Here is a 23,942-nt window from a genome sequence, read left to right on the forward strand (position 1 = left end):
GGTCAGTGGGGGGTCAGTGGGGAGGTCAGTGGGGTCAGTGGGGAGGTCAGTGGGGAGGTCAGTGGGGTCGGTGGGGGGTCAGTGGGGAGGTCATTGGGGGTTCAGTGGGGGGAATCAGTGGGGAGGTCAGTGGGAAGCCTCACCAACAGAACAGAGCTTCTGGAAGGCAGAACATCCATGCCTGAAGACAAGGTATAGGAACAGAATCACTCAGAGAACATGATCATTTCTTTTAAATTCATGAACAAAATATGCAAGAACTTGGCGGTACCATGGAAAAGCCAAGCTATGAACTATAGGCATGGAAGAAGGTCAGAACTCCAGGTTTGGGATGGGAGAGCTCTATGAAACAGGGTGCCAAAGAGCTTTCATCTCAGGATTTTTACAGCTAATATGCCTTTCATGTCACTATTAAATTACTATAATAATCCCTGGGCAGTAGCTCACCATGTTGAGCAGATTTCCTGCAGATCAATGTAAAGATAAACCTTCATGAATTAATGTTATTTAGATGAATTAATGATTTTATAGAGTCCCTGATTTGATTCAAATAATGTTAGGAAGAAAGTTTTAAGAGGTGGTTTTAGTTGTTTTACTAGAAAGATAAAATAAATTTAGAATAGAATGTGGAGCCGGGCAGTGGTGGCGCACGCCTTTAATCCCACAACTTGGGAGGCAGAGGCAGGCAGATTTCTGAGTTCGAGGCCAGCCTGGTCTACAGAGAGAGTTTAGGACAGCCAGGGCTACACAGAGAATCCCTGTCTTGAAAAACAAAACAAACAAACAAAAGAATAGAATGAGCCTCCTCATAATAGTGAGTAAAAGCTACATAATAAGGAATACAGTGAGCTTCTTAATTACACTAAAAAGGAAAATAGGCTTTGAACAAATGTGTGTTCAAGGAAAAACATTTAGGTCCAAAGATAAAGCCCCAGATGTTCACTATGCTAAGGCAAGGCCATGTGAAACTGTTGCTTTAAACTTATATTGAGCACAAAGAATGAAGCACTGCTTGAACTTAGTACCAACATCCTTCTGTAACTCCCATTTTGTGTAACATTTTATCTATGAGGTAATTTCTAAGAATTTTTGTCTATAAAAAGGTCACCAAAAGAAAGAAAGATGATGTGTTGGCTTGGGGGCTCTCCCCCATCCATCCCTCCATCCCTACCTCCATCCATCCCCCGACTGCCCATGTCTGCTTCTACGTGTAGGTATGTATGAATATGTGCACAATGGATGGAGCAGGCATTTGGGCCTGGCCAGAATGTGTATTATGAATGTATACGTGTCTGTGAATTTTTGCCCATGTAAAGGATTTTAATTCTTTTTCCTCTCTGGTTCACAGTTAACCAGCCTACCCAGGGAGAGGCTTCTGGCTGCCTGGCCAGAGAGGGGAGTGTTATCAATAAATTCTTTACCTAACCCCCCAGTGCCAAACAGCATGTGTTAATCACCAGATATTGGAGCTTATATAAGCACAAATAATAAAGAGTTAAGTTTTTAGCACCGAATAGTAATAAAGAGTTAATAAAGAGTTATTCCCCATCATTTAATGAAGCACAGAACAGTAAGAGTTAAGTTTTCATAGCACTTAATGAAGTACAGAACAGTAGCCGGGCGTGGTGGCGCACGCCTTTAATCCCAGCACTCGGGAGGCAGAGGCAGGCGGATTTCTGAGTTCGAGGCCAGCCTGGTCTACACAGAGAAACCCTGTCTCGAAAAACCAAAAAAAAAAAAAAAAAAAAAAAAAAAAAAAAAGAAGTACAGAACAGTAATAGAGAGTTATAAAGATAGAACATTTAATAAAGCGCAGAGATTTATAAAGTAAAAATAAAGCACAGAGAGATAAAGAGAAAAGAAGCCAGTGATTTTCAACCACAGAATAAGCAAGAGAGTGTTAGTCTCCACAAGCCATCGGCTAGTAGCATCAGTACAATTAGAGAAAGTTACAAGGCCATCAGTGTTTTGGCCATTGTCCAACACAGCTGGGCCCCACCTCAGCTCCAAACCCCCAAAGGCCAGGCAGGCCCAGGAGATCACAACTACCAACTCAGACTATTATACCCAGCCAAACTATCCAATAAAACTCAGGCAGAAATCATGCCAGGTGTGTTGGAAAACCCCATCTCTAAGCCCACTTTTAATAACCTAGTGACAGCAGGACATCATTAGCCACCAAGATGTGCCACATTTCTACTATCAACAAGAAGGCATGAGTATTTAAATACCTGACAAAACTGACTTCAGAAGAAAACCAGTCAGAAGAGATAAAAAAAAAAAAAAAAGATCACTCATACTCATTAAATAAACAGCCCATCGAGAGGGCCCATTACAATTCTTAATATTTATGAACCAAACCCAGGTACACCCAATTTCATAAAACAAATATTACTAGATATAAGACCACAGATTAACCCCAACACAGTAAATACTAGGAGATTTTAATATTCCATTTTTACCATAGGTCATCTGGACCAAACAAACAGAAAACATTACAGTTAAATGAAATTATAAAGCAAATGACTCTAACAATGACCTATGGAAAATTCCACCCAAATATTAAAGAATACACATAAATTTCAGCAGGTCATAAAATCCTTTCCAGATGAATCGTGGGTTAGGATACGAAAATAGGAGAATCTAGGAGAATCAAAACATCCTGCATTCCATGTGAGTACAAAGAATAAAACTAGATACTAAACCAAAAGAAACTACAGAAAATCCAAGCTCTTAGAAGTTAACAATTAATTCATAGAACAATAAATAGGTCACTGAAGAAATAAAGGAAATAAAAAATCCTAGAATCTGAATGAAAGTAAAAATACAACATACCAAAATTTATAGGGTACAATAAAAGCAGTTCTGAGAAGGAAGTTCATAGCATTAAATGCCTGCATTTAAAAAAAAAAAAAAAAGAATGCTCTCAAATAAGTAACTTAATGTCGCACCTTAAGGTCATGGAAAACAGAAAATAAATCAAACCCAAAGCAGTAAGTAGGGAGAATTAATGAAGATTAGAACAGAGATTAATGAACTAGAAATAGGAAAAATTACACAAGAACTATAAAACAAAGAGTTGAAAAGATAAGGGAGAATGACAACCTCTTAGTCACATTAACTAAAAGGGAGAGAAATGTAAATAAATAAAGTCAGAGAGTAACAACAGACATCAGAGATTAAAAAAGTAGAGAGACTATACCTTACAAACCTATATTCCACTAATTTGGGAAAAATATCTAAAAGAAATGGATGCATTTTTAGACACATAGGCCCTAACAAAATTAAACCAAGACAAAATTATTTAAACAGATCTGTAACCAACAATTGATAACCAGACTAAAGTAGAAATGAAAAGTCTACTGAAATAAAAAAGCCAAGGATCACAATGAATCTGCTGCAGAATTCTACCAGATCTTCAAAAAGGAACTAAGAGGGCTGGAGAGATGGCTCGGTGGTTAAGAGCACTGACTGCTCTTCCAGAGGTCCTGAATTTAATTCCCAGCAACCACATGGTGGCTCACAACCATCTGTAATGGAATCTGATGCCCTCTTCTGGTGTGTCTGAAGACAGCTACAGTGTACTCATATACATAAAATAAATATATTTTTTAAAAAAAGAACTAACAACATTTACACAAATTATTTCCTAAAACAGAGAAGAAAGGCATGCTTCCAGACTCTTAATGAAGACAGTATTATACTGATACCACAACTAGAAAAAGATATGACTCAACAAGAAATTACACAGATCTCTTTCTTGAACATAAATGAAAAAAACTGTCCATTAAATACTTGTAAACTGAATTCACGATTATCAAAAAGATCATTCACCAAGATCAAATCAGCATTACCCAGAGCTTCATTATTCTAAAAGTGGTTTAACATTTGTGGATAAACCATTACACATGGTGGCTCACAACCATCTGTAATGGGATCTGATGCCCTCTTCTGGTGTCTCTGAAGACATTGACAGTGTACTCACATATAAAATAAATACAAACAACACATATGAAAGGATGAAGATGCTGGGGGAGTGGCTCGGCAGTCTGGACCACTTGCTGCTCTTGCAGAGGACCCGGGTTGGGTTCCCAGGATTCACACAATGGCTCGAAGTTCTAGGGGATCAGATGCCCTCTTCTGGCCCCTGTGGGTATCAGATACACCTGAGGTACACATAAGTATATGCAGGCAAAATATACACTCATGTAAAATAAAAATCTTAAAAAAGCATGAAGTAGCTGGGCGGTGGTGGCGCAGGCCTTTAATCCCAGCAGATGCAGATGCAGATGCAGAGGCAGGCGGATTTCTGAGTTCGAGGCCAGCCTGGTCTACAGAGTGAGTTCCAGGACAGCCAGGGCTACACAGAGAAACCCTGTCTCGAAAAACCAAAAAAAAAAAAAAAAAAAAAAAAAAAAAAAAAAAAAGCATGAAGTACAAAGATGTGAATCAACAGATCCAACTGCACACAAAGTTAAAACTTACATAATGTGAACACTGCCATAAACTAGTCGAAAGGCCAACTGCAGGCTGGAAAAGGCTCCTGGCTAGGCAGAAGCTAGCAGAATGGCACAGAACCAAAGCAGAGCAAAACACAATTCAGAGGTGAGGAAACTTGGACTGCCAATACAAAAAGATGCTAGAGATGATTCTAATAGGAAAAACAGAATGGGAAAATCATGACATTCGATTTAACGCCCATCACACACCACAGTGGGGTGGTTCAAGCTCTTAGGAAAGCACACCCACATGCTTGTGGTCCCGCCCAGCATTCCCAGAGGACCTTACCCATCTCTGTGGGGTAATTCTAAATAAACCGGAACGTCAGTGCAGAACTCCATACTCATCCTCTCCACACCCTCCTTCCCTTCCTCTCCTCTCCGCTTCTCTATGTGGGTACATGCGTATGTTCACATGTAGCTATGTGTGAACGTTTAGTTTCATTAAAAGGAAAAAAAATGAAGGCTGGAGAGATGGCTCAGTGGTTAAGAGCACTGACTGCTCTTCCAGAGGTCTTGAGTTCAATTCCCAGCAACCACACGGTGACTCACAACCATCTATAATAGGATCCGATGCCCTCTTCTGGTGCGTCTGAAGACAGCGACAGTGTACTCATATACACAAAATAAATACATCTTAAAGAAAAGAAAAAATTTAAGTCAGACTTATTGCGGAAGAATGTATACACAGTAAATTTCACCTTACTGTACAGTTCTGAATTTGACAAATAACTAGTTATGTATCCACAACAGTCAAGACAATAAGCTTATCATCTCTCCCAATTACCTGCTCAGACCCTGCAATCAACCTCCACCCTGCTCCTCCCTGCTGCCAATCACTTGCCTGCCCCCCATCCTCCCTGTTCCTGTCAGACAGATGGCACTCTTCCAGAGTCTGGCTTCTTTCACTGGTGAATGTGGGTGGGATTCGTCCAGGCTGTGTGATCACTAATTCCCACACACTGCTGAGAAGCACGGCACACTTGGGTCGGAGCTCTTCATCCCTTCCCTGCGCTGCAGATCTGGGGGACGACATAACGACAGCAGCCTCTGAGGAGCCGTGCTTGAGTCTTCACTCAAGGCGCACTCTGATCTCTCCTGAGTAAATAGCTGAGAGCTCTTCCTGCTAGGAGCATTATTTAACTGCCGGGTGTTTTTGTAGCCACACTATTTTGTGTTTCTAATAACAAGTGTCGACACGGTAAACTGACTGACATCCTTGCCAGCAGGATTGTAGTTCTGTTTAACTCTGGCCACTAATGGTCTGAGCAAGTAACACTGAAAACCACCAAGCGACATTAAAGAAAGTCAAAGACTCACTCACTCTCTCTCTCTCTCTCTCTCTCCCTCCCTCCCTCTCTCTCATGTTTGGAATAATGTCATAACAAAATATGTTTAGCCTTTAAGTCTTCTTCTGTAGTTTGTTAAAATTTAGTCAAGGGAAATCTAAAGTTCATTAGAATGATAAGGTGAGGCTCCTGTAGAAGTTTAGCCCTTGGCGTTGACATTTTTCTTTTCAGTGGATTTGCTACAAGCATTAGACCCAGTATAAACTAAATCATCAGCTCTCCGTGCTAATACCTTCGCCCTCAGAGATACACGTCTGACAAACCTTGTGGATATATACAGAGGACTATGCATTTAATAAGATCATATCTACAACTAGAATATAATCCTTATTTCACAAGAAAATAATCTTGGCATTGACAGTTTGAGCAGGCACAGTTCTCACCAGAGCCTGCCTCTTAGGCCCTGCTATCTGGAGAACACAACAGAAAACCAGCCGTCTCTGAAACTTCAGTGTTTTAAAGTCTACTTTTAATGATGGTTCTTAAATGCTTTAACCTCTCTTTCAGCCCACCACCCACCAGGGGTAGTAGGAAAGAAAAAATGCGGGGGAAGTGGATCTGTTTAGAAATGGTTCTCTGGGGTAACTTCCCTCTGTGCTGTCTGGAAATTGGTAGTTTAGTTCACAGGTCAATAGTGGCAACCATTTTACCAGCAGTCCAGTTTGGTAGTGATGGGATAGCAGTCGTGATGGCATGACCTAGCAGGAGCAGCCAGGCCTCAGCCGAATTAGCACCAGTCAGCAGGAGGGATTTAGACCAGCAGGGATTCCAGGAAAGGTTCTTGGCTGTGTCTCTCTCAGCAAAGGGAAGATGTGAGAAGCATTTAGCTACGTAAGCAAGCCAAGCTCAGCCTCTTTCACGGTCCATCGAGTCCTTTTTATACTCCCTCAAAATACCTTGTATCCTCCATGGGTCTTGTCTCAGCACGTGTCTTGCCTCAGCATATGAGTCTGTCTCAGCTGACGTCACTCTACCAATCAGCCCAAAGAAATTGCAGCATACCACAAGAAGTTTTTCTGTGTGTTTCTTCCTATGGAGTCCTGACAACGCAGCTCAACAACACAATGTAAGGGGACTAATACATGTGTGTCGTTAGCAAAGAGTCCTTCGCCACGTGTCCTTTCATGTGCTGCTTTAGCAGAGCGTCATCCCCTCTCCCGAGTCTGCTTCAAGAAAACACTCCTTCACATGTTTCACATTTACTGGAGCAAAACACCACCCAACACAACTGACTTTCCAGAGAACCCTTGAATTTCCACTTCATGTCTCTCCTCAGTAACAAAACTGGCAAAGGCTCTGGAGAGAAAGTCTCCCGGCCACTATGGACCCTAAGAGTTATTGTTTTTACCACTTTTTCTTCAACAGAAGGAAACATAGTATAAAATACGCCTTACCCTAAAGTGTACTATGTATTTCATATGGTATGTGATACAAACCTGTTTCCTTTATGCTCCATTTTAATAGTGACTTAGCCAGGGTATATAATCTGTGGGCATGAATATGTGATACAATGTTACCAATGCATTGTGGCTGTCTTTATCATGCCTTTGTGACATGGATACACCTGTCTAGTATATTGACCTTTGTCAAGGTGACCAAATACTGGATAGGAAAAACCAAGGGAAGAAAGGTATATCCTGGCCCACAGTTCTGGTCAGTTAGTCCACGGTTACTTGGCCCTGTGTACGTCAGCAGGGGCCATTGTACGTCAGCAGGGGCCATGTGCATGAGGAGTTCACCTAATGCTAAGCTGACAAAAGGAAACAGAAGAAAGGGGCAGGGCAAGATAGAGCCCCCAGGATCACATCCATGTGACCCATTTCCTACTTCCTAACACTCCAATAATGTCATTATACTATGGACCATCCAAGGATTCAGGGGAACACCGGGTATTTACTGACCTCCTAGGCACTTCCCAATCCACTCAAGTTGAAAATTGAGATTAACCATCCTATTTAGGTAAGAACTACTACTGGATGTTACTTACAGTCTCATGTAACCCCCACTAGTGCTGTTAACTCATTGCCTTTGAGTTCGGTGCCACCAAGGCTGTAGGTAAGTAAGTAGTAATGTAGCTGACACATGCATGTGCTCACGCACACACACAGTTTAAGCATGTATTCTCGGGAAACAGAGAGAAAAGGAAAAAGCTACTACTATTTATCTGACGCCCCTCAGACACCAGTGTCCATGTCAGAAACAGGGTACTGTACTATACTGTTAAGGCACTGACAACCCAGAGGAGCACACAGATAAGTGAGCCATGGCATCCTAAGAACAGGCATACATAGGTTTCAGATGTTTAAATTGTGTCTAAAAGTATGACAAGAAGCTAGTCAGTGGTGGCACACACCTTTAATCTCAGCACTTGGGAGTAAGAGGCAGGCAGATTTCTGAGTTCGAGGCCAGCCTGGTCTGTAGAGTGAGTTCCAGGACAGCCAGGGCAACACAGAGAAATCCTGTCTCGAAAAAAACCAAACCAAACCAAACAAAAAAAAAAAGAAAAAAGAAAAAGAAAAAAAGAAGCTACTCAGTAAGACATTGAGGCGCCAGGCAGAGAAACACTGAAAGCAAAGATGAGAAAGCAACTTCCTGTCCCACTGGGACGAGGCAGAGTTTAGACTGACATGCCAAAGAGGGTCTTGCCCCATGCCTCGTCCTGCAGCAACTGGAAGCCATAAAGGAAATGGCGAGCGAGAACGTGATCTGATCTGATCTGACTTGCACTGTACAGTGGTTACCCAGACATCACTACACAGGAGGTGTGACAGGAAGGGAAAGCGGTCCGAGGACAGTGGCTGTAGTGGCCCTGATAGGAGGCAGGAAGGCCTAATGGACAGAATGGCACTGGAGAAGAAGGACAAGCCAGCGTTACAGAACTTGCTTTCCATGTGGTTAACTAAACCTGCTCTTCGTCAGCTCAACTGGAGGATTTAGCAAAACGGCTGGGTTAGATAACCAAACGGAGTTTAGGTGCTTAGCTACTTAAATTTGCTTTTTAAAACATTCCTTAGATTTTATAGCTATCAAAAATATTTTCCATGATGCTGCCCTTTCACGTGTTTAGCCTAGTTAGATAAAAGCTCAGCCTAGCTGATCCAGAAGTGAAAGCACTTCACAGTGGCTTCCTGAGAGGGACGCTGGCTCACCTGCTGTGGTCGCCAGTCAGGGTACCTGGGAGGCCAGTCACCTGGTAGGTGGATCAGGGTGGGGTCCAACAGACAGGTCAACAACCAAAATACAAGAACAGTTCCAAACCCAGCAAAAGTTACACTCGACCCCAGTTTATACGGAGCATTTCCTGTTGTCTTGATCTCTCAGAGGATTTTACAAATCCTCATCAGGGACATCTATCCTCAAAATTACTAGCATAACAACAACTCCCTTGTAACAGCCTCAGTACCTTCTCTGAGTTCTTATACACACATACACAACACTGAGGCAAATGGCTCTCTAATCCTTTACTGTTAGGGAACAAACTATCCTAGATCCATTCATGCAGGCACTTCCTGTGGACTGTTCTTTCTCACTCAGGTTTCATGCCTTTATTTGGCCATATTCATTAAAATGAAACACAACCTCCCGCCCCCCCCCACACACCCTGTGGTGTGAAAGCCGTTTCCTCAGTTACAAATGCTGAGCAGAGTGGAGGCTCATTTACTCCCTTTGGATCTTTCTACTCCCTGTTCCCATCACTGACAAGTGCTGAGGTCAGGAGCCCTCGTGGATTCGCCACCTCACGGGGTTCAGGCAGCTGACCTATTTAGCAGTTTACAAGTCTGTTTTTTTTTTTTTTTTTTTCTGATTGTTGTGACAGGGAGAAATAGAACTTTCTTTTCCAGAGACAGGCAGAGAAGAAAACAACCCAACTTAAATTACAAATTTAGTGTTCAATAGATCCTCTAAGTATCTGCAGCAAGCAGGATGGAGACATAAATGATCTTAGTCCCAAGGAGATATGTATCGATTCAGAAACCTAATGAGAAAAAGTCACATCAAGGACTTCCACACCCAGTGTTGTCACAGGTACCTAAAAAGGCTTCCAAGCCAAACTGGGAGAATGCAAAGAATGCCAACATCCACAACACCATATGGCTTTGTGTGCCTCGCAAATCCTTAGTAAGGCAGGCCAGAGGTAAGATTTCAAACCAAGCAACTGTTTAAGAGGCAGGGAGGAGTCAAGGTTGGGGCTGGGGATATGGCTCAGTACAGCGCCTCAGCAAAATGCAGGAGTGAAGCCCCAAGCTCCAGCACTGAGCATCCACACACAAGGCTAAGCTTGGAGCTGTGAGATCACAACACCGGCATCTGGAAACGGCAGAGGTGCGTGGCTCCCAGGACCCAAACATATGAGCTCTAAAGTCAGGGGCCCTGTCTCAAGAACACAGTGGAGAATGTGGGAAGACACTTGACCTCAACCTCTGGCACCCTGCAAATATACCTGAATGCATGCATGCAAACACACACACAAACACACAAGTCAGATTTCAAAACGTGTATCTTCATAAAGCACATTTGGTTTGGCAATTTATTTTTAAATAAAAGAAGGGAAGAGTTTTCAAAACTAATATTTAAAGAAATTGATTAGTACATGATATTCCAGGGAACTCAGAAGTTTTACAGCAAAATGTGAGGATGTGTGCTCTGTCTGGGACTTCCCTGGGCTTCCTTCTGACTCCGACTTTTATACATCCGGTTTTCCTGTCATGTGTCCCTCCACGGGGAGACAAATGACCTTAAAATATTACACCTGGTCCTGAGAGACTCAGTTCTCAGTTCACTCACAGATGATTAATAACTGAACCCCAGCAGCATTCCTGTTGCAGTTTACAAATCTATCATCCGTCTAGCAGAACACATGCTACTTCTCACTGTCTCTATCCCGGAGGGCACTGAGCACAGAGAACCAACGGTTCAATATTTTGCTTAAAGCTGAATTTCATGACATATGAAAAGTTCAAAACTCTGATGTTTCCATTGATAACACAGTGCTAGGGTCAAAAACTGTAGCAAGGAAAGATAAACTCTACCAATAAAGTGACTATCCATGGAGCCATCCTCACATCACCAAATAAGTGAATATAGGAAGAAACAGGGGGAAAGATATAGACCTGTATTCCAGTAGACTCCTGATTAAAAATATAAAAAGAATAACAGAAACAAAATTATTTGTCAAGACATAAGAAGAAAACTACTACAGGCAAAAGAAAAATCAATAGATGCTGAAATTAGTGGGCAGGAAGATACTGAGAGGGTTGGTGAGATGGCTCAGCAGGGAAAGTGCTTGTTGTATAGGTCCCGATGCCCTGAGCTCAGTCCCCACAACCCAAAGTTGTTCTCTGACCTCCACCTGTGCATGACGGCAGGCACACAAACGACACGCATGCTCACATGTATTATCACCATCAAACGGGAAATAGGATTTGCTATCTCAGATTATCTCCTCAGAAGATGCCAATTTCAAAGGGAGCTAGAACGGCTAAAGAGTGGAGAAAGACAGTGGGTGTCACCTTAATTAAGTGACCAAGGTCAATGGCACCAGCAACAAGGCATGCCAGTCTGTCCTGAGATGAAGAACTAGGAAAGCCGAACAGCTCTTCCTTATTCAGAGACACTCAACAACATCCCTGGCCAGTACTCTCTCAAAGTGCCAGGGTCACAAAAAAGCAAAGATGAAGCCACGCCCAAAGAACCATAGAAGAAAATGAACATCATGTTAGCCCATTATGTATAATCTGATACCTAAAGGCTGCTTAGATCCTGAATCTGAAGACCGATAATAAAGTAATTGAAATAATTCCTACTGGGTGGTAGAGGTGGTGCACGCCTTTAATCCAAGCATTTGGGAGGCAGAGGCAGGTGGATCTCTCTGAGTCCAGACTAGCCTGATCTACAGAGAGTTTCAGGACAGCCAGGGCTACAAAGGAACCTTGTCTTGAAAAACAACAACAACAACAACAACAAAAATAAAAAGAAAGAAGAAAACTACATCAAAACTCTAAACAAAACTGCTAAGAGTTGAATGGATTTAGTTACCATGAACAGGGCCTTTTTATTTAGCAACCCACAGTTAAGGTGGGTCTTTCCCACTTCAATTAACCTAATTTAAATAATTTCACCGGTATGCCCAGAGGCCTGTCTCTTAATTGACTCTAGATCAATATTAACCATCATGAATAATAAATAGCTTTTCTCCAATAATAATATAAGTCACTATTTTAAAATAATACAGACAAAACTAATCCAATTGGACCTGATGTACATTTGAATACTATGGGAAGTGAGACAACTATTAAAAATGCATTTTTTATACAAAAAGACACTAAACATGGGACTTCCTAACAAAAGCAGAGCCCTAGAAGCCTGTGAGTGCGCTATGAAATCATTAACCTTCCCATGTCATTTAAGTTGATAAGAGCAAAAGGATATAAATTCATCCAAGAATGCATTTGTTACAGTCAAATAAGAGAAGGGCTGGAGAGATGGCTCAGCAGTTAAAAACACTGACTGCTCTTCCAGAGGTCCTGAATTTAATTCCCAGCAACCACATGGTGGCTCACAACCATCGGTAATGGGATCCGATGCAATGGGATCTTCTGGTGTGTCTGAAGACAGCGACAGTGTACTCACATTAAATAAATAAATAAATAAATCTTCAAAAAAATAGTAAGAGAAGCATGAAAACATTTTAAAGGATTTCTTTTTAATTATATGTATGTGTATGCATGTGCATCGGCATGTGAGTCTGTGTATGTGAGTGTGCACACCTGTGCAGGTGTCCTCAGAGGCCAGAGGGGGCGTCAGATCCCCTGGAGATTATTGTGAACAACTGGGCATGGGTGCTGGAAACCAAGCAAGGTTCTCCACACCAGCATCAGGGCTCTTAACCACTTAACCATCAGCCTCACACGGGGACCACAGGGACTTTCAAAGAAGGGCATTGCAAACCTTCTTTGAGGCTCTTAAACTTAGAATGTTTTGTTTTGGACTATGATATCAATAGAACAATGACTAGTAAGGGACACGCTAATGCAAACTTCAGGAGACAGACACATTATCAACAGAATTTAGCCTTGAAAGGAGCATTTTCCTGTCCAAACTACAAATCCAGTAAACTAAATAAGAGTTGCACAATAAAGAGGGAAACACTGGCAACTATGTTTGACTCCAGTCTATCAGGAGACAAAAACAGGAGGAAGAATGCCAAGTGTCTAACTCTCCCCTTTGTGAGCATTTAATATCCTTCGGAGAGTATTGCCACAATCAATGTTACAGCTCACTTTAGAGAGAGAAGGAGAAGAGATGAGCCGTCAATACCACCAGCTTCCCTTAAGATTTTCATATTAAATACAAAGTAGAAAAAGTTATAGTCCCTAAGGAAAAGAGGAGCAGCAGTTCATACACAGGTCAAGCTGGGCATGCAACCAAACAAGTTCTCAGCTGCAGTTTTAAAAGCAGAGGGGGCGATAAGGCCCTGAATTCCCTATCAGAGCCGTTAGTGAAGCTGAATATAGACACTTTCCACTGAACACTTAACAAGGCTCGGGTCAAAGGTCACTGTTCCAGCTACCCGGTTAGCATGTCTCTGTTATCTGATTACGGTGAGTGGATTATTTACATCTGCATACATGTTCCTGATTTATATTTGATGATATATACCCTGGCCCACTCACGTAAGATTGCCCATTTGAAGAAACAATTCATGAGATGCCATGAGTCACTAACCCTCTCAGGAAGTTAGACAATTTTTAACTGCTGGTTATCCTACAATGAGAAAGGGGACATACTGATACTTAAATGTATTTTAAGGACTAGGGAGACAGCACAGTTGTAGTGTTGCTGCACAAGCGTGGGACAGCAGTTTGATCGACAGGACTCACATCAGAAAGAAGGCTATGATAGCATACTCTGTAATCCTGGTGCTGACGATGTGGAGGGCAGGTGGATTCTTGGGGCCTACCCATTAGCCTGCCTAGCCTACGTGCAAACTCTAAGCTGGAGGCTGTCCTCTGTAAAACCCAAGCATGCGCGTGCACATGTGCACATGCAACTAGACCCAGACAAACCAAAGTATTCTAGTTTAAAAGAAAAAGCAAAGAAAACAGAAAAACAATCTCATCGTTTTAGACTCCATGTATGAGAGCCTCCTAAAGGGCAAGGGTATGAGGTCGGACAGTAAGGTGTCTGCCATGCAAACTCGAGGATCTGTTTGGATCCTCAGCATCCAGGCAGAAGCGAGACACAGAGGGGTGCCTCTGTAGCCATAGTGTGTGGAGGTGAAGGTAGATCCTGGAGCTTGCTGGCCTGCCCGTCTGGCTGAATCAGCAAGCTACAGGCTCAGTGAGAAACCCAGTCTCCAAAAACACAAAGTGAAGACAGAACAAGGAGGGCATAAGAAACAGTACCACGCAGGGAAAAGAGCGCCTAAAACACTATTTCTCCTAAGAAAATTAACATGTCAATCAGTGCTAGGAGCTGATGTCACTCATGTGACAGAACTGTTGAAGAATTTATGGAAAACATGGTAAGATAAATCTAGCTGCAGGAAAGATGTCAAGAGTCGACTAGCAACTTGTCTTTGGGGAAGGGGGTCGAGTGGAGGGGAGAAGCTGGCAGGAGTACTGTTAAGGAGAGTGGGGGGAGGGGCACGGGCAAAGAAAACAGCTCTCCATTTGTGTTGAGAGTCACCTGTTGTATTACTGCCAATCATGAACATTTGAAGCAAGTGTGTCCTAGGATGTTTGCAATCCAGGCAGTCAGAAAGAGTGTGTCAGAAACAATGAACAGACATACTAGGGAACGTGGACAAGACCTAGTGTGCGACTGGCTCCAGTCTGATTCTTTACACTGATTCTTTACCAAAGGGATGAGAGACAGTTCTCTGCTCGGACAGGCTTTCAGCCCATTCCTCCAAGGCTTCTGGGTTGGTGAGGAGCATACATTGATATTAGCAATGTCCCTTTGTAATATTTGAAAGGAGAATCTATTAGTGTCCAAGGACAGTGAGTTTACCGCAGATGAACCTGCCCACCGGTCTCTCTAGATGTCCCCATGATAAGGATGGACGATGAAGTGAGAGGGGGCCATGGGAAAGGGGGAGGAGCTGAATGCAAAAACACAAAGAGGAAGCACAGACACTGCAACAGCAATGCAAGGTCCATGCTCCTCCCTCTGCAACAGAGAGGGAGAATAGTTAGCATTCCTTCCTCTAGTGCTGAGGTCCAAAGGTTAACCTGCTAACTCCAAGTCCTAACTTGGAGGTCCTAACACTGGGCTAACCTGCTAACTCCAAGACTCAGTTTTAAAAAATATATAAAATGGAAATGGAGGTAAATTTTAATTAAGATTACACTTTATGAAATTAAATAAATCTGTAAAGGTACAGCTTTTTGAAGCCCTAGATGCAGCACACCAGATCTTGAGCAGCAGAGTAAAGGTAGCTGAGAACAGACAAAAGAAGAGCTGGAGAATTGAGATAAAAAAATAATATCAGAAGTTAAAACTCTACCAAATATAACCTGATGGAAAAATAATTACTGAAAGATTTCTTTTAAAAGAGGATATTTTGCTGGTATAAGATAACAACTTGTCCCTGAGCCTCTTCAGCCTTAATGAGGAATAGATTGGTTTGACGGACACTCCACAGTGATTAACAGGCCTGTGGATAAGTGGACAAGCGAGCAGAAGAGACACAGAATGAAGGCAGAAATGTCTAGAAGACCCCAGTGAGGAGTCAATGATTTTTAGCTAACGTAGCTTCTATTAGATGCCTGTTTCGGTTCTACATCACAACTCTGCATGGGGACCAAGTCTCAAAGTGTGTTTTGGTGAGGACAAACCTGTCAATATAACTCTTATTTTCCAGATGTAATTGTCTTCTTGGAGACTCACTGCTGAGTAAGCTCACCCCTTCTGGTTCTTTCTGAACTCTGGCTGGCTGGTTCAACTCAGCTGTTCTGGATCAAACTCCTCTCCTAGCTGACTGATTCAATCTGGCTTCTCTCGGGTTCTCGCTGAGCTGCTCTGCTTGGAAAACCTGCCTCTGAACTCTAAGAACTGAACTTCACTGACTGCACAAACTCAGCTGAACTCAACTGCATTCAATGGAACTGCACGGACTCAGCTGCACTCAACTGAACGGCACAGAACTGCACTGCACTGCACTCCACTGTACTGCCTGAACTCAGCTGAACTGACCCCCTCCCCACACCGCCAAGTCTCCTCTCTTGCCTGTCTGTTGGGCATATCCTATCTCTGACTCATTCTGTCAAATCTGTCTCTGATTTGTCACTTGTTCAATTAGATGTCATTTTCAAACATAGCTGCTTCCTTCTACAAACTAACTTTACCTTCACTGTTTGGGATTAAAGGTGCATACTAAGGGCATGTCTGTATTCCAGCTAGGCGGATGAAAGGTGCCTCACTCCAGCTGAATCACACAGACCAAAAGGTCTTTGGGTATGATCCCTGACAGAGCAGCCATGTTGCTGGATTAAGCTTCCTCTACACAAACCAGACTCAAATGACAGTATCCTTCCTGGTTTAGCTCTGATATAGATTACAACCATAAGGAAGAATCACAGCATATCTACCAAAAGGGCTAAAATGAAAACAGAAAAGTTCAGGGATGGATTGCCAAGAATATGGAGAACTCTGAGACTCACAGGAATGTAAACTAGGCACAATATTTGGGAAGATTCTTCAGAAAAAAAAAAAAAGGTATGTCTACCGCTGGTCAGATGGTGGGCTCTTGCACTGGTGGTATCAGCATCTCCCTGGAGTTTGCCAGGATGCTTGAACCTGCTGGTTCACATTCAGCAATGTTAAATTTTTAGTGTGTGTGTGCGTGTGTAGACTATGGAACTCACATGGGGGTTGGAGGATAACTTTATGTGTACCTGTGTGTATGTGTGTGTGTGTGTGTGTGTGTGAGAGAGAGAGAGAGAGAGAGAGAGAGAAAATATGTGCATGTGTGGACTACAGCAGTCATGTGGGGGTTGGAGGATAACTGTGTGTGTATGTGTGAATGTGTGTGTGTATGTGTGTACTACAGCAGTCATGTGGGGGTTGGAGGATAACTTTGTGTGTGTGTGTGTATGTCTGTATGTGTGTGTGTGTGCATGTGTGGACTACAGCAGTCACATGGGGGTTGGAGGATAACTTTGTGTGTGTATGTGTGGACTACAGCAGTCATATGGGGGTTGGAGGATAACTCAGGAACTGGTCTTCCCCTTCCACTTGTGTGGCAGTCTCTGCTATGTCTGCTCTCATGCCGTGTGTACTGGCTTAGCTGGCCAGTAAGCTTTGGGGCTGATTCTCCTCTCTGCCTCCCATCTTGCCACAGGAGCGCTGGGATTACAGACGTGCACCACCACATCCAGCTCCTCTGCCCCATTTTATTTTTCATGGGTGTTTTGTCTGCACGTATGTGTGTGCACCATGTACCTGAAGAGGTCAGAAGATGGTACCAGATCCCCTGGGACTGGGGTTACAGACAGTTGTGAGCTGCCATATGGGTACTGGGAAGAGAACCGTGGTCCTCTGCAAGGGTAGCCAGTGCTCTGAACCACTGAGAAATCTCTAAAGCCCCCACATCCAGCTTTTTTTAAAGTTCTTCACATTTTTATTCTTTGTGTACAGAGACTAGCATCATCAGTTCCACTTGGTAGTCAGTCGAACAATCCATTCAAGGTCGCTTAGTCCAACTTAATGAAGCCTATGTCCTTCGAGTACTGCCAGAAGCACTGGCGGCACATGTTCAGCCGGTATTTGCGGATCAGACCGTGGCGGTTGGAGCAGACTCGCCAAGAGCGAGAACCCTGGCTGAACTTCCGTGGGTGACTCCAGTAGAGCTGCTGGTGACCCGTGTTGCCTTCAGACGCCCAACGAGGAGAAAGGACATCCAGCTTTTTATGCAGGTTCCAGGATTGGAACTCAGGTCACTGGGCTTGTATAGCCAGTGCTGTTTGTGGGGGTTCAGGAATCACCAACTCAAACCAAGCCAGCACCGATCTCAGTAAAGCAAGAATGGTTTATTGAGCACAGACGATAATATTGGATATCCAGGATCACAAAAAGGACTTGGGAGCCTAACTGTAGTGCTAGTCTGCTCTCAGAGTAGAATTTTTATAGGGAAAAACAGGTAAAAAAGTTTAAGGGGCAAGGAGAGGAGCAGTTGGCTCACTAGGCAAAGTATTGTCAACTGATCCTTAGGCTGACTAGTTCTGAGTAAGGTGGGGGTGGGGTGGGCGGGTGGTGAACAGGGGAATTTCAGAACATTGAGATAACAGAGCATGAGTATTATAATCATAAATGTTTGGCTTATTAGTAGCATTCTTCAGTGTCAGCCACAAAAGCCACAGTGAGCTCATACATAGGTACAGGAAGGGCTGCCTGGTGGTCAGCTCTGACTCAAGCCATTTTAGACACAACAGTTCATCTTGACCTTTGATTTGATGGGTCCTACATAAGGCTTTGTGGAATTTCTTAAGATTATCAAACCTCATACAGAACATTCAGAACATACAGAACAAAACAGGTGTGTGGTCAGCATGTCCTTGAGCCAAGTCACTTCTCTGTGTCAATGACTGGCAGACATGTTACAGAAACAATATGAAATAGCTGGCAGGCATGGAACAAAATGGCCACAGCTATTCAGGGTGCTGGGGGTCAGAACATAACAGTTTTACCTGCTGGGCCATCTCCTCAGCCCACAGTCGCACTTTAACAAAAGACCCAAATCCTTAAGAACTCACTGAGAAGCACTGCTCTATAAACTCAGCCAGTCTGCTCCGAGGCAGTACTGGAAAACAACATACAGCGTTCACCAAAAGATACACATCGAAATGCTTTTAATAGCATGACTTGATAGTTAAAAACTAGAAATAACCCAAATTTCACTGTGAAAGATTCATAGAATAGCCAACAACTGCACACATCAATTTAGATGAGCCCCGTAAAACGGTAAAGGGTGACAACTCAGACACAGAGGAGTCCTTACTCTGTGCTTAGAGGCTACACTGCCACTGGCCTCTGGGGAGACAGATATGCAGCTCTCACCGAGGGCAACCCTAGAAAGGCTTCTGGGAGACACAATTAGTGAGGCTACCAACATCCACATGAACTACATGCTTCGCCAGGCATCCAGGAGGAGAGTTACGCCTCAATGTCAGGGCACGGGCTGCAGAGCAACTGGAACTGCACAGACTGGCACTCAAGTAAGCATGCCTGCTGGGAGAGTTCCTCCAATCGCCTTAAATCAGCACAGAAGTTTCTTATAAAACTAAATACTCAAATACTCACTTACTATTCGATAAATTCTTGTAAAATTAAATACTCAAATACTCACTTACTACTCGATAATCCTATACCTAGGTATTACCCAAGAGAAATTAAGGTAATATATGAAACCTTGAAGGTAAATGCTCACAGTTTTGGCTAGGCAGTGGTGGTGGCACACGCCTTTAATCCCAGCACTTGACATGCAGAGGCAGATGGATCTCTGTGCATTTGAGGTCAGCCTGGTCTACGGAGTCGCGTTCCAGAATAGCCATGGCTACCCACAGTCTGCTCTGACAAACGAAGAACAAAATCAACACAATGTTCACAGTAGCTTCATTTATAATTGTCCCAAATTAGAAATAACCCAAACATCCATCCACGGAGAGATGGGTAAACTGCGGTACGTTCATAAGTGAAATGTGGCCAACGGTAAAGAACATGACTCATTCAACAACGAACACAAGCCTCAAAACCATGCAGAGGTACAGAAGCCAGACACAAAAGAACACATTTCTCGTGAGGCCAGACAAATCGACAGGACCAGAAAGAAGAGCAGGGAGGGTATTTTGTCACAACAACAGAAACCAGTCACAAATACAGTGGCCCAAGGGAACGCTCCACAGTACACTGGAGGTTTATTGCACATCAGTGAACTTAGCCCCTACAAGCTGCATCCCAATGAAACTAAGCCAATTAGAGAGTAAAAGAAGATTTTTAAGATTTAACATTTTTACAACACAGAGAAAAATGGCAGTACCACCAATGACAGAATCTCAGTAGTACTTCACAGTGACAGAATCTCAGTAGTACTTCACAGTGACAGAATCTCAGTAGTACTTCACAGTGACAGAATCTCAGTAGTACTTCTTCACAGGAAACGTGAAGGACACTGGCTTCTAGGATGCTGGGAAACCCGAGAGGGACAGCGGAACACTGATGGGTTTCTACCATAAAACAATGCTGATGGAAGCCAAATGCTTACACACACTCTCTCCATTAGAAGCTGACTGTCCCGTAAGCCCTTCTGGAATGAGAAATAATTTCCTAGTTTAAAGGTCTGTGGTCCAGCAAAGAGTCTGCCTAAGACCTAGTAACAACTTGTGAAATCACAAAATTCAACAAAGCCACACTGAAAGAGACACTTATTTACTCTAGCCCAGGGCAGTCATCTCACTTTGCCAAGGCAGCTTCCCTGAACTGAAAAAGGAACTTAATCCCGATTCCAGGGCTCTGAGTGTATTTTCCCTTTCTACACTAAAATGTCATAGTCAGCATCCAGGACAAGCCACCACCGACATCAGTTTGGAAGGAGTGTTAGGCAGGCAAGTAAGACAACTGAGTGCTGCAGGTTAGTGGCTGACTGACACACTTCTGTGGGTGTTTTGTTTTTCCCAAGTTCACAGCCTATACCCCTCCCTCTTCTAGGATCAGACTGTGTGGGGCAACTCAAGCATGACTGTAGAAGGAGGGGAGCTTCAGCTTGGGAAGTGGGTTCACTTGCCTCTGCTCACTCACTCCTTTTGCAGTGTAAGGACACAGAGCTCGTCCCCTGGGGGATGCTCTCACATGGCACTCTCTGGAAGCAGAGGGCAGCCCTGGCCCTACACCAACCAATCCCCCAGCCCAGGAGAAGGAACAGCAGCACACAGGTTCCTCATTAAGGTGCTGGGGATGGTCTCAGATTCCAAAGGGGAGCTGAGAGACAAGGCAGGGGCGTCAAGGCACAGGGCTCACATACCTCCCAGGAGAGTAGCGGGACCGTCTTCGTCTTCAGTAAGCACTGAATACAATCTAAAGCTTCTGTGCAAGCGGGAAAGTGACGTGGGGCAGTAAAATGCTTTTCCTCTTGCTTACCCAGCTCTCTCGTCATTGCTGCCGACGGTTCTAACGTGTGCAAGGACGATAATGCCATGGGGAATTTTGTCTCCCCGTATTCTTCAGGGAAAGGTAGCCAAAGGGAAGATGACTACTATGGAGATGTATATAGCACTCAGGAAGCTGAGGCAGGGGGATTGTGAGCTTAAGGCTAGTCTGGACTATACAGTGAAACTCTGCCAGAAGAAAAGAGAAGTGTGAGCTGGAGAGATGGCTCAGTAGTTAAGAGTTAAGACTGCTCTTCCAGAGGACCTGAGTTCAATTCCCAGCAATCACATGGTGGCTCACAACCATCTATAATGAGGTCTGATGCCCTCTTCTGGTGTGTCTGAAGACAGCTACAGTGTACTCACATACATAAAATAAATCATTCTTTAAAAAAATAAAAGAGAGAGAAGGGGAGGGGAGGGGAGGGGAGGGAACTGGCATTCATTTAAAGAGTTTGATCTAGGAATGACTTCATTTCAAAAACTTGTACTAAATCCCCCTCTTGAAAATTCTCAGACTGATATAGGGGAACATTTTTTTAAAAAAACTAACTGGATTAAAACAGCGTTTGAAGGTTAGAGCTTCACTTAAACAGGAATGAACCATTTCTTGATGGTAAACAAAGAGAAGATTTCTTTCTGCAGAACATTAGCGCTGAGTGTGAAAGATAAAAAGATGAAAGCGAAACACCAGGAGCTCCATCACCTCAGGGATGACCCAGGCTCCTAGAAGACAGGACTAAACTGCCTCAAGCTAGCTCACTGAGTCTCCTTCAGGTGAAGACAAGCAGGGGGGGTGGGGGCAGGACTGACTGACATAAAAGAGTGGCTTGGGAAATAATTCCCCTGTGGGCTATTTCTAGAATGCTGGTCTGAGACTCTGGCTTCCTGACTTCTAAAGGAAGAGGGAAATGGAAACAGTGTTTTCACATCTGGAGAGACAGCCCAAAGGAATAACAAGTGGTCCCACTTATTTATTTAGATGAAGTTTTAGTTTTTGTGTATGAGTGTTTTACTTGCTGGATGTATGCGCACTGTATATGTACCCAGTGCCCACAGAGGTCAGAAGTGGGTGTCAGAACCCCTGGAGCTGGAGTTACAAATGGTTGTGAGCCACCATGTAGGTGCCGGGAACTGAACCCAAGTCCTCTGCAAGAGTAGCCAGTGCTCTTATCCACTGAAACATCTCTCTGGCCCCATTCCTTACTTTTAACAAATACGGGTTTGTGAAATGGGGAAAGATGGCAGTCCACTGAAGACATTATCACTGTTAATCTCTGCACCAGGAAGGGAGAAGCCAACAGACTAAGCAGGCAGCAGTGATGTGGTGGCCACTGATCCTTACTAAGTGTGACCCAAGGAGGGAACAGCGCTGCATAGAGCCGATCTCCTGTAAGCTACAAGTCTCTCCAACAAAAAAGTCTCTCGGTGCTCAGCCAAAACACACCTTGTCTACATTGCAAGAATAGACAGGAAGAAGAGACAAGAGACCTAGGAGAAAAGAAGCAATGTTCTTTGTGTGTATCTGTGCTTCTGCAAGCTGACAGACATCTCTAAAGAAATTCTATAAGTGGCCAGCAAACACAGATCTAACTCAGAGCCTCCTGAGGGCTAGGTAAGCTATCACTGAGCCATACATCCCCATTTTGAAAGAACAAAACCAAGTACAGGCAGGACACTGAGAGGCTGGGACGCTGTAACTGTTGTGAAGAACATAAAATGACACAGCCACTACGGAAAACAACTTGATAGTTTCTTAAAGAGTTCAATGCAGAATTACCATGTGACTTAGGCTTTACTGTTGCTATGACAAAATATCTGAGAGAAGAATTAGCACACAGAAGGTAAATGCTGGCACAGAACAGGTTGCAGTCCAGAGGAGCCTGGTTCCAGGTTTCTGAGCCTGGGTTTCTGGATAAGCTATATCCTTAGAAGGCATGCTCACAGCAACCCGGCTCTTCCAAAGATGTCCCACTTTCCACAGTGCCAGCAGCTCCCAATATCTATTCAAAAGTTTAAACCACCAATGACTCAGGCCACTGATGTGAAACCTCATGAAGGTCGGAGCCCTCATGATGTAGCCGCTCCGGTCATGGCCTGACAGACATAAAGTAAAGTGTCCTTTAGTCAGTTCCTACACGTCTTCCAACACAATCAACCTGACAGTCAAGATGGAGCAGAACATTCAGTAGTTCTTATGAGTGTGCACACAGACCAACCGAACGCAGAGCTTTGGTGAATACATAGATACATGCTTATAGCAGGCATTACTCACAACAGGCTTAAAAAAAAAAAAGGTGGAAGCAACCCAATATCCACTGACATCTACTGTAAACAAGATGAAGCATGTAAAAACAATGGCATTTCACCCAGTCTTAGAAAGGAAAGGAGCTACATGCTACACAACATGGACAGGACTTAAAGATGGAGCTATGACACATGCTACAATACGGACGGACCTTAAACATGTAGGTGAAATAAGCTGGTCTCACATAGAGAAAACTGCATGATTCTACTTGTATGAAATAATCTTGATTTTACAGACAGAAAGTAAAGGGTCCTTCCCACTGTCTGGGGATGGGGAGGGAAGTTTCTAGTTAATGGGTTCAGAACTGCAGTTCTGCAAGATGAAGAGAGTTCTGGAGATGGATGGTGGTGACGGCTGGGCAAGACGGGTGTTTACTGTCGTCGGCACGCGTGTTTAAACAGAGTTAAGATGGCAACATTTATGTGTGGTTAGAAATAAAATTAAAAACCCAAAACGGCCAAGGAATAACCTACTTAAAAAGCCAAGTCTGGAGGAATCCACTTGAGGCCAAGTACAAGGCACGATGAAAACATGGCTAAGCTCCTGGTCCACTCACTATAGCAACCCTCTGATGTAAATGACAACAGAGCAGCCTAGATGGATTTGCATGGAGCCTTCCAGCATCCTGGTCAGCCACAGGTGC

The 23,942-nt window shown here is 43.6% G+C and overlaps 1 protein-coding gene and 1 pseudogene across 1 annotated transcript in view; both read right to left on the minus strand.

Moving 5' to 3' along the window:
- The window catches only part of Rec114 (REC114 meiotic recombination protein), an 87,022-nt gene that overhangs the window by 25,207 nt on the left and 37,873 nt on the right, over positions 1 to 23,942 (minus strand). The window lies entirely within an intron of this gene.
- On the minus strand, positions 17,545 to 21,041 carry LOC110301382 (annotated as a pseudogene).

The sequence above is a fragment of the Mus caroli genome, chromosome 9 (assembly GCF_900094665.2).
Source record: "Mus caroli chromosome 9, CAROLI_EIJ_v1.1, whole genome shotgun sequence".
NCBI classification, from domain to species: Eukaryota; Metazoa; Chordata; class Mammalia; order Rodentia; family Muridae; genus Mus; species Mus caroli.